At 35.5% G+C, this 12,449-nt stretch overlaps 1 pseudogene; it reads right to left on the bottom strand.

Moving 5' to 3' along the window:
* Positions 1 to 8,329: 8,329 nt before the first annotated feature.
* Positions 8,330 to 8,891, bottom strand: LOC141521094 (ferritin heavy chain-like; annotated as a pseudogene).
* Between the last annotated feature and the right edge of the window lie 3,558 nt (positions 8,892 to 12,449).

Genomic DNA, 12,449 nt, shown 5'->3' with positions numbered 1-12,449 from the left:
GTATGTGTTTGTAGCAGGGGAAACTGGCTCTCAGAGTTTCGCTTTTGAAGATCTTAGAGGTTTTCTTCACGTGGCTTAGTAATTCCAAGAGCTGATCAGCAGAGAACACTCTTTGCTTTCTCTAGAGTGTTTGAGGCACTCAGCAGCAGGGTCTGAGTTGGCCTTGATCAATATACTGAGCCCTGGGGGAGGGAGTTAATCTCTCTTGAGTGAGCTCTGTTACCCACACCTGAGACTGAGGGGGTAGGGAAAAGTTTATTGTTTGTTCTGGGCAAATGGCTTGGTTGAAAGTATGGAGCTCAGGTCCCTGAGCCAACTGGTTGTTCTCCGGGTGTGCTCTGAAACCCTCTGTGCTAGAACTCACCCTCGAAATGATCCTCACCCCCTGACCAAAGACCAAAGATTCTGTGGCTAAAGTTGTATCTTGCACCCATAACTCACCAAAATCTCTGCAGCTGAGGCTAGGTCTCTGGCTTTCCCTAGCTGCTGTTCCCTTGCTGACTCTGCTCTCATCTTCTGGTTCATCCACTTTTCCCTGAGGCAAACTTTGTTCATAGGTGTTCTTCTCCTAGCTTCTCTTTCTGGGTTCTGTAGATAGAATTTATATTAAGAGGTTTCTTTCATGTTATTTTTGAGGGGAAAGAGGAGCACTTAACAGAGTGCCTATCTTCTCTCTACCATCTTGGCCAGAATTTCAGTTACTTTAAATGGAATTTTTCTTTCTATCTCTTGCCCTTGGGATTTTTGTTCATATATACAAATGCTGATGATTTAAGTAGGTTTATTTTCTTCCCTGACACTTTGCTTAATTTTTGTTTCAAGGAGTTTTAAAGATAATTTTTCTCAGGTTCTCTAAGTATACCATCATATCATGTGTAATGCGTGAAAACTTTGCTTCTTCATTGCTAATTCTGATTCCTTCAATTTCTTTTTCCTTCTCCTATTGCTTAAGCTAACATTTCTAATACAATATTGAATAATGTTAGTGATAACAGGCATCATTATTTTACCATGATCTTTTTGGAAATGCTCTGAGTTTATCTCCATCACATACAATATTTGTTGATGGTTTTAGATAGATGCTAATTACTATTTTTAAGAAAAAGTCAGGGCAGCTAGGTGGTGCAGTGGGTAGAGCACTGGCCCTGGAGTCAGGAGTACCTGAGTTCAAATCTGACCTCAGATACTTAATAATTACCTAGCTGTGTGGCCTTGGGCAAGCCACTTAACTCCATTGCCTTGCAAAAACCTAAAAAAAAAAATTCCATTTATTCCTAAACTTTCTAGTGTTTTTAATAGGAATAGATATTTTATTTTATAAAGGGTTTTTCAACTTCTCGTGAGATAATCATGTGATTTCTGTTGGTATTGTTATTGATATGTTCAGTTATGCTGATTGTTTTCCTAACATTGAACCATCCTTGACTACCTGGTATAAATCCTAGGGCATTATCCTAGTAATAACTTGCTGTAACCTCATTGCTAAAATTTTATTTAAGATTTTTGCATCAATGTTCATTAGGGAGATTGAGTCTATAATTTTCTTTGCTTTAGTTCTTCCTGGTTTTGACATCAGCACCATGTTGTTGCCATAAAAGGAATTTGTCAGAACTACTTTTTCTCCTATTTTTAAAAATTGCTTATGTAGAATAGGAATTAATTGTTCCTCCAATGTTTGGTAGAATTCACTTGTAAATCCATCTGGACTTGGAAACTTTTTCTTAGGGAATTTATTGATAATTTCTTCAATTTATTTTTCTGAAATGGGATCATTTAAGTAAGTTATTTCCTCTTCTGTTAATTTGGGCAGTTTGTATTTTTATAAATATTCATTTCATTCAGGTTTTCAAATATATTGGTATAGAGTAGGTCTGAATTATCTGGAGCTTTTCAAAAATAGCTCTTAATTATCTCTTTAATTTCCTCCTTTTTTGTGATTAGTTCATTTTTGATACTGTAATTTGGTTACTTCCTTTCTTTTTTTAATTAGGGCTTTTTTTTTGCAAGGCAGATGGGGTTAAGTGGCTTGCCCAAGGCCACACAGCTAGGTAATTATTAAGTGTCTGAGATCAGATTTGAACCCAGGTACTCCTGACTCCAGGGCCAGTGCTTTATCCACTTCGACACCTAGCTGCCCCCTTCTTTCTTTTTTAAAATCAGATTAACTAAAGGTTTATCTATTTTATTGACTTTTCAATAAAACCAATTCTTAGTTTTATTTATTAGATCAATGCTTTCTTACTTATAATTTTATTAATCTCTCCCCTGATTTTCAGAATTTCTAATTTGGTATTTAATTGGAGATCTTTAATTTACTCTTTTTCCTAGCTTTTTTTTGTTTGCATACTCAAATCATTGATCTCTAATTTCTCTATTTTATTCATGTAAATTATAAAGATTCCCCTCAAAATTGCCTTGGCTGCAACCCATAAATTCTGGTATGATGTCTGATTGTTATCATTTTCATGGATATAATTATTGCTTATTTCTATGATTTGCTGCTTGATCCACTCATTATTTAAAATTGTTATATAGCTTCCAATTAGTTTTTGGATTATCTTCCTGTGATCCTTGATTACATATTTTTTTACCATATCATGGTCTGAGAAGTATGCACTTATTATTTCTGCCTTTCTGCATTTGATTATGAAGTTTTTAAACCTAGAATATAGTCACTTTGGTATGGGTGCCATGTACTGTGTGTATATATATATCTATATCTATCTATCTCTCTCTCTCTCTCTCTATATATATATATATATATATATATATTTTTTTTTTTTTAACTTTTGCTTTATCTGAGATCAGGATCGCTACCCCTGATTTATTTTTTACTTCAGCTGAAACATAATATATTTTGCTTTATGTTTTTTTTACTTTTACCCTGTGTATCTTTCTGCTTCAAATGTGTTTCTTCTAAACAAAATGTTGGATTCTGGTTTTTAATCCATTCTTCTATATGCAGAATTTTATGGGCGAGTTTATCCCATTCACATTTATAGTTAAGACTAATTCTATATTTCTCTCCATTCTATCTTTACCCATTTATATTTTTCTCATTCCTTTCCCTCTTATTCCTCCTCACTAAAGGTTTAATCTCTTTCCCCTTTAACTTTTCTTTTAAAATTTAACTTTCAGTTTGTTTTCTTTACTTTTTTAAGGTTTTTGGCAAGGCAAATGGGGTTAAGTGGCTTGCCCAAGGCCACGCAGCTAGGTAATTATTAAGTGTCTGAGACCAGATCTGAACCCAGGTACTCCTGACTCCAAGGCTGGTGCTTTATCCACCATGCCACCTAGCTGCCCCTCAGTTTGTTTTCACTTTAGCCTTTGCCTTCCCTTTTCTCAGTCCCTTCTTTCCTTAACTTTCCCTTCTCCCTCCATTCTCCCCACCCCCACCTTCCTTGTAGTGGAGGATAGATTTTTTTTTTTTTAGTTTTTTGCAAGGCAAATGGGATTAAGTGGCTTGCCCAAGGCCACACAGCTAGGTAATTATTAAGTGTCTGAGACCTGATTCAAACCCAGGTATTCCTGACTCCAAGGCTGGTGCTTTATCCACTGTGCCACCTAGCCGCCCTGGAGGATAGATTTTTAAACCCATGTGCAAATGTATCTTATTCATTCCCTGGGGCAAATCTATTTGATAGAATTTACTCAGTGTTTACACCATCCTTTATTTTCCTCTAAATTTATAAATCTTTGTGCCTCTTCATCTGGTGTTATTTATCTCTCAAGTACTTTTAATCCAGTATCATCAATCACAACTTGAATAATTGATTGCTTGATAAATTCAAAGTGTTATCAAATTACCATCATGGCTTGAGTGATTGCTTGATATTTTTGATAAGCAGCATTATTCCAGAGTCACTAAGTTCCCTCCCTTCTTCTATTTCATTAGATGTATACTTTTCAGAAGTCTTGAAGTACATCAAATTATAATAATTTTTTTAACCTTTCGCCCCTTTCAAGTACCCTTCAAGGACACACAAAGTATTATCTAATGCCAAATTATTTCATGAACTTTTTGTACTCCTCTCCCCACCACATTTCCTCCCACACTCCCCCCCCCACCCCACCAACCTTTTGTTAAGTAAAATGTAGATTAAGTCCCACCCTGATTTAATTAGCTATAAGAATCTCAGAGGTCTCTAAGTACTGGAATACTCTTAATGTCTCCCCTGAGAACTTTACAATTGACTATAAATTATGGGAAACACTGACTTAGGACAACTAGGTTATGATGCCCTCATCAGAGGAAGTGCTAAGCTTTGTGAATACAGCAGAATTAGAATAAGTCAAAGGAAACCAATATACTTAGTTCCAATTCTATATAAACTCTTTGGAAAAATAGTTGAAGACGGAAATCTGCCTAACTGTTTCTATGTCACCGATGTTGCTGATACCTAAACCAGTAAGAGTTAAAGCAGAGAAAGAAAATTATAGATTTATTTCCCTGATGAATATAGATGCCAAAATCTTGAATAAAATCTTAGCAAAATGATTACAATCAGTTATCACTTGGATAATACTTTATGATCAAGGAGGATTTATCCCAGGAATGCAGGGTTAGTTCAATATTAGGAAAACTGTTAGTACAATTAATTTATCAATAACAAACCTATTAGAAATCATGTGATCATATCAATAGATGCTGAAAAAGCTTTTGACAAAATACAGCACCCATTCCTACTAAAAATAATAGAGATTGTAGGAATAAATGGATTGTTCCTCAGAATAATAAGCAATATCTATCTGAAAACATCAACAAGCACTATATTCAATGAGGAGAGACTAGAGGCATTCTCAGTAAGATCAACAGTCAAATAAGGATGTCCATTATCACCACTACTATTCAGTATTGTATTAGAAATTTTAGCTTCAGCAATAAGAGAAGAAAAAGAAATGGAAGGAATTAGAATTGGGAAGGAAAGAGACAAAACTCTTACTCTTTGCAGATGATATGATGGTATACCTAGAGAATCCCCCAAAATCATCTAAAAATTACTAGAAATAATTAGCAACTTTAGCAAAGTCACAGGATATAAAATAAACCCTTATAAATCTTCAACATTTCTATATATATAGCGGGCATGATATAGCTGAAAGAGCTAGAAAGATAAATCCCATTCAAAGTTACCTCAGACAATATAAAATACATCGGAGTCTACCTGCCAAAGCAGACTCAAAAACTTTTCGAAAACATTTACAAAACACTTCTCACACATATAAAATCATATTTAAATAACTGGGCAAACATCAGCTGCTCATGGATAGGTCGGGCTAATATAATAAAATTGACAATTCTACCAAAATTAAACTGCTTTTTTAGTGCCTTATCAATGAAAATTCCAAAAAAAAAATACTTCAATGAGTTAGAAAAAGTGGTAAGTAAATTTATATGGTGAAATAAAAAGACAAGAATTTCCAGGGATTCAATGAAAAAAAGTGCAAAAGTAGGTAGCTTAGCCTTACCTGCTCTAAAATTATATTATAAAGCATTATTCATCAAAACTGTCTGGTATTGGCTAAGAAATAGAGTCATGGATCAGAGGAATAAACTAGGTATAATAGCAGGAAATGATTTAGTAATCTGATGTTTGATAAACCCAAAGAGTTCCACTATTGGGATAAAAACTCTCTCTTTGATAAAAAATTGTTGAGAAAATTGAAGAAACTTGGATTAGACCAATGACTCATATCCTATACCAAGATAAAAATCAGAATGGATTCAGGATTTAGACATAAAAAATATTATAAGCAAACTAGATGATCAGGGAGTAGTTTACCTTTCATATCTATTGAAAGGGAAGCAGTTTATGACCAAAGAAGAGATGGACAACATCATTAAAAACAGACTAGATAATTTTGATGACATTTAATTAAAAAGCTGTTGCACAGACAAAAGCACTGTAACCAAGATAAAAAAAAATGTAGTAAATTGGGAAACAATTTTTACAACTAATATTTCTGACAAAGGACTTATTTCTAAAATATACACAGAACTGAGTCAAATTTTCAAAAAACACAAGCTGTTCCCCAATTGACAAATGGTCAAAGGGTATGCAAAGACAATTTACAGCTAAGGAAATCAAAACAATCCATAGTCATATGAAAAATTGCTCTAAATCATTACTTATTAGAGAAATGCAAATTAAATCTTCTCTGAGATGCCACCTCACACCTCTCAGACTAGCCAATATGACATCATCAGTGTTAGAAGGGATGTGGAAAATCTGGGACACTAATACATTGTTGGTGGAGCTGTGACCTCATCCAACCTTTCTGGAGAGCAATTTGGAATTATGCCCAATGGGCAACAAAAATATATATATACCCTTTGATCCAGCAATACTGGGTCTATACCCTGAAGAGTTTATGAAAAAATGTAAAAACATCACTTGTACTAAAATATGTCCTTCAATTGGGGAATGGCTTAACCAGCTGTTGTATATGTATGTCATGGAACACTATTGTTCTATTAGAAACAGGAGGGATGGTGATTCAGGGAAGCTTGGAAGGATTTGTATGAACTGATGCTGAGGAAGATGAGCAGAACCAGAAAAACATTGTTCTCCCTAACAGCAACATGGGGATGATAATCAACCTTGATGGATTACTCAACAACCAGGGACAATTTTGGGCTATCTGCAATGGAGAATACCATCTGTATTCAGAGAAAGAATTGTGGAGTTTGGAGAAAGACCAAATAGTATTGCCTCCAATTTGGAAAAAAAAGTTATCTTATTATGTAATTATGTTATCTTATTATGTAATTATGTAATTTTGCTATCTCTTATACCTTATCTTTCTTCCTTAAGGATATCAGATATTTCTCTCTCATCACATTCAACTGAGATCAGTGCCTACCATGGAAACAACATAAAGACTAACAGAGTGCTTTCTGTGAGGGGTGAGGGGAGGGAAGAAAGAATGGGGGAAATATTGTAAAAAAATAAAATCTTGTTAAAAAAAGGTAGTCACTAAAATTAATACTATTGGAAAGGTAGGAATGAGCCAGTCAACAGTATATAGACTTCTAAGTCTGGAGTCAGGAAGAGTTATTTTCCAGCCTAAGACATTTACTAGTTGTGTGACATTGAAGGACTCTTAATCCTGCTTGCCTCAGTTTACTGATTTGTAAAATCAGCTGTAGAAGGAAATGACAAACTTATCTTTTCCCAGAAAAGAGATGAACATGACTGAATGACTATAAAAAAGAAAGAGTCAGTTTATGAAGGGCTTTACATGACAGTGAGAAGATTTTATATTTTATCCTGGTGGTAACATAACCCCTGGAATTTATTATGTAGGAAGTGATATGGTCAGGTGTGGTTTTTTTTTCCAAAGCCTGTGAAGTTAATTAACTTGTTCCCTGTCACACAGCTAGGTAATTTTTAAGTGTCTGAGGTTGGATTTGAACTCAGTTCTTCCTAATTTCAGGGCCAGTGCTCTCTCTACCGTACCACCTAGCTGTCCCAGTTAGGTGTGTTTTTAAGAAATCACTTGGGCAGCTGAATGGAGAATGGAATTCAGGGAGAAGAATAGGAAACTATTGTAGTAGACCATGTGAAATGTGATTAGAACTCACTGGCCCAAGGGTGGTGGCATTGTGACAGTGTAGCTAAATTCCCAGAAAACAATATTCTACAATTAATTTCTTCACTTCCATACTCCTTTCTTGACACCTACTTATCAGGGTACTTCCACACTGTTTGACTGAAACTAGTCTTTCCAAAGTTCTCAAATTGCTAAATCTAATTATTTTTTCTCCGTTATTTTTTTGACTATTCTGGCACTTTTAACATTATTGGCTATCTTTTCCTCCTGTGCATGCTCAATTCTCTGGATCTCTATGAACCTGCTCTTTTCTGATTTTTCAGTTGTCAGTGACTTTCCAGTCTCCTTTACCAGAGTCATGCCTTACCCTTTTAGATAGAAGCCCATTATTCTATTTCTCCACCATTTCTTGATGAACTCACCAACTCCCATAGTTTTAGTGATAATTCTTATTCATGTCACTCAAATTTACATATTCAGTGCTCATCTCTCTTTTGAGCACCAGTTTCCTGACTATGAATGCCTGTTTTATATATCCTTCTAGTATTCTAAAGACAATGCAAATTCAACATATTCAAAATGGTGCTCATTATGTTTCCTCCTAATATGTAATTCTTTTTTTTTTTTCATCAGTAACAAGTCACTTTATTGGGATGTAAATGGTGGTCATTTTTTGGTACAGATTATGAAAAGGTCAGATAACAAAAATATGCATGCACTGAAAGACAGCAGGAGTCTCGCCCACAGTTCCCAGGTGTGGGGGAAGCCAGGGTGGCTTAGCTCTCGTGGTCACTGTCTCCAAGGGTGTGCTTGTCAAAAAGATATTCCGCCAGGCCAGAATCGGGGGGGGGGGGCATCTTGTGCAGTTTGGTTATGTGATCACCCAGTTGTTTGATGGACTTGACCTGTTTGACCAGGTAGTGGGTCTCGATGAAACCACATAGGTGGGGGTCGTTCTTGTCAGCTGCCAGCTTGTGCAGTTCCAGTAAAGACTGATTGACGCTTTTTGCCAAGTGCAGCGAGCACTCCAAGGCGTTCAGCCCGCTCTCCCAGTCGCCGCGGTCCGGTTTCTTGATGTCCTGCAGGAAGATACGGCCACCTCGCTGGTTCTGCAGCTTCAGCAGCTTCCCGGCGAGCTCGCTCTCCTTGCAGGACTGGCGCAGGAAGTACTTGGCCAAGTTCTTCAGGGCCACATCGTTGAAGTAGTACGACATGGACAGGTGGACTTAGGAGGCGTAGAGCTCCAGGTTGATCTGGCGGTTGATGGCGGCCTCCGAGTCCTGGTGGTAGTTCTGGCGCACCTGAGAGGGAGGCGAGGTGGTCATGGCGGTGGCGGCGGCTGCTCGAACGGGAGGACGGCAGAAGTGTTGGGGAGTGAAGGTGAAAGTGGACAGGTGGCTAAGGGCGGCTCCAGCCGTGAATTGAGAGGCGGGTTCCGTTCAAGCACTGTTGAAGCAGGAAACCGCAGCCACTCCCCTCCCTGCGCTTCTGGCCTAATATGTAATTCTTTTCCCAGTTCTTCTCTATTTTCATTGAGGGTTCTACTAATCACCTAGATTCATAACTTCAATGCCATTTGTAATTCCTATCACTTCGTAGCCACTATATCCAAATAGCTGCCAATGATTATCTATTTTATCTCCACAATATCTCTCATATCTGACCCCTTTTTTCTGATCACAAGACTAGTACCATAATTCAATAATTCATTAGTTTCCCTTAGAATAATTTATTAAAATAGAATGTTGCTATAGAATATATTAATCTCCTGACTACTAATATCTCCCCTCTTCAAACAACCACAATATCCACAACATCCACAACAATCCACAAAGCTGCCAAATTTATCTTTCCAAAATTTTCATAATTTTTCACTCTTCCATTCAAGACACTACCACAACTTCCTGGTACATCTAAGATAAAATGTAAATTGCTTCCTTTGACATTTGAAATTCTTCATATTTGAAGTTTCTAGTATACCTTTCCAGGCATATAATAATATTTGCCCTCACCCACTAATTTCTAGACAAATTGATATAATTGTAGTTATCCATGTACAGCATATCATCTCCTATCCTAAAATCTTTACCTATGATCTTTCCCATATTCAGAATGTATTTCCTCTCACCTCTGCCTCTTAGAATGCTTTGCTTACTTCAGGGCTCAATTCAAAAGCAAAAGCAAAAAGCTTTCCTGGTTCATATATATATATATATATATATATATATATATATATATATATATATCCATGCTCTCCCTTGAAATTATTCATAATTTATATTTAATTTGTGTTTGTATTTTCTTAGCTGAATATCTGTAATAATCTCCAATATGAGTTAAACCCCTTGATGACAGATCACTTTATTTTTGTACATTAAAGAACTAAAATAAGTATTATGCATTTTCATTACTTAGAATCATTCATTACCTGTAGCAGCAAGGGAAGAAGCAGATTATAGATAGAATAAACAGTGCCACATATAGTTAAGATCTTTGTCGAACTGGGTAAAATCTTATATTGAAAGATGGCATCTGATTTATATTGGAATTCTTTTTTAGTTTTGCAATCATATCTTCATTAAAAAAGGATTCACATGTACAAAAATATTTTTAGCATCTCTTTATGATGGTTGCAAAGAATTCAAAACTGAAAGGATGTCCATCAATTGAGGAATAGCTGAACAAGCTATGGTATATGAATTATGAGCACACAGATTTTAGAAAAACCTGGAAAGACTTATAGCAACTAATGCTGAGTAAAGTGAGCAGAACCAGGAGAACATTGTACATAGCAACAACAACATTGTGTGGTGAATAACTTGATAGACTTAATACTTCCCAACCATACAGTAAACAAAAACAATTCCAAAAGACTTATGATGGAAAATATCATTCTCATCCAGAGAAATAACTATAGAATTTGAATGAAGACCAAAGCATCTAATTTTCACTTTTTAAAAACTTATTTCTTTCACATGGCATTTGCCCTTTTGTTCTGATTCTTCTTTCACAACATGGCTAATAAGGAAATATATTTAATATGATCATATAAGTATAACCTACATCAGATTATTTGCCATTTTTGAAGAAGGAGGAGGAAATGGAGGAAGGGAAAAAAGGTTTGGACCTCAGAACTATTTATGATGTTTTTGTCAATTTAATGATTTTAACATTTAATAGATTAATAAAAAAGCAAAGAAAAAGATTTCTCCGATCTTGTGCTTTGTAGACATAGTCTTTAAGTTCTAGGACTACCTTTATGTTGGGAGCCAGGGTCTCTAAGCTGTTTGACACAGTCGTGGCAAGAAGACTCAAGGCAGTCACACTGCCTAATGGAACATTTCCTTCTTCAATATGTATAGGGATTCCATGTATACCCATATTTATAGGTCTATTATTGATTGTAAAACTTACTCATCCTAATAGTGGAATGACTATAAAGGAAGAATTTCAGAGAAATTCCTTGAATAAAACAGATTGTGAACTCTATCCAAATTTAACGGGACTGCCTCTCCTCGAGACATACAGAAGGCTTCAACATTATGAAATCTTTGGAAAATATAGCACTGGGAGTTCCAGGGAGACATCAGAATATATACAGGGAAAACAGATACAAGATGGGTCAGATAGAATTCCAGGGAAATTAACAGTTTTGCCCCCCCTTTATCATACACAGGAATATATGATAAAGATGGTGAGAGAATAGTTAGTATAGGTAACCAATATGTGAATTCTAACAGCCTTAGATTATTGGGAAAGAATAAAAAGTCATAGAAACGGTAGCATCTACCAACAAGGACTGAAAGGAAAATTTGTTACTGAAGGAGTCAACGGACAGGTGGACAAACATAACTACCCTCACTATAGGTTGTCAAGGGAGCATATCGAAAAACATTACATATGCAGCACAAAAAGATAAAAGCATTCCATTAAACAAATTATATCAAAGATTATTATAAGGAAAGTTCTGTTTAATAATTTTACTATGTATGCAGCAACAAACTAGGCAACAGGCAGGTTGAGGTCATCATGGTCTGAGCAGGGAAAAGAAAATTACATTATTGATAATCACACTTGTAACTACTACATGATCAAACTTGTAACCATATGAACTATATGATTAATGATGAAAATTGGACACTTTTGTAACCAAGGAAATGATTTTAGTTTGCTTGTTTGATATGATTCTGAGACTATAAAAATAAATCTAAGCAGCTGACAGTCAGTCAACCTGCTCCTGCCTTTTACCCACTTGTTGGCTCAGCTCATTTCGCCAACTCTATCCCACTTGTCAGGTTCCAAGGACCCTGCGGAGGCTGGACCCCCACACCTTTATATAAAAACAGGTCATTAAACTTGTATATGGTGGAAGATAAAAATGAAAAATAGGAGTTTTTCTTTTGTAAATTAAATTTTAAAATTAAAAGAATTTCTTTTTCTTTCTTACAACTGTGAAAAAATAAAAAAATGCTTGTAATAAATATGCATAAGCAAAATACTTCTCAAATTCCCATTATTGGAAATTATTGGCTATTTAAAAACAGTAGTGGTCATTGCACTTACAAAAGAAGAAAAAAATTCCACTTCATATCCTCCATAGGACTCTATGTCCAATATTCCTTACAGATGAAGAACTGTGGAAAATCCAAGGATTTATATGAACACAAAGCAGACAACCTAATGCCCATGGCATAAGTTTTAGGGAAAATTTAAGTTCAAAGTAATTTTGCCCTTCTCTTGAATGATTTCCTTCTGAAAATAAAAGAACAAATAAACAATAGATTGATCATTTTCTATAGCTTAAGGAAAGTTGGTTTTTCTGATTCCAATCTCAAGTCAAAATTTAATGAGAATTTAAGTCAGATAGAATTTGTGTTGTTTTCATCAAATTAAAT

This window comes from Macrotis lagotis, chromosome 1 (assembly GCF_037893015.1).
Source record: "Macrotis lagotis isolate mMagLag1 chromosome 1, bilby.v1.9.chrom.fasta, whole genome shotgun sequence".
Classification (NCBI taxonomy): Eukaryota; Metazoa; Chordata; class Mammalia; order Peramelemorphia; family Peramelidae; genus Macrotis; species Macrotis lagotis.
Note: the sequence above shows the minus strand (reverse complement) of the source record. Positions and strands in the feature narration are given on the sequence as shown.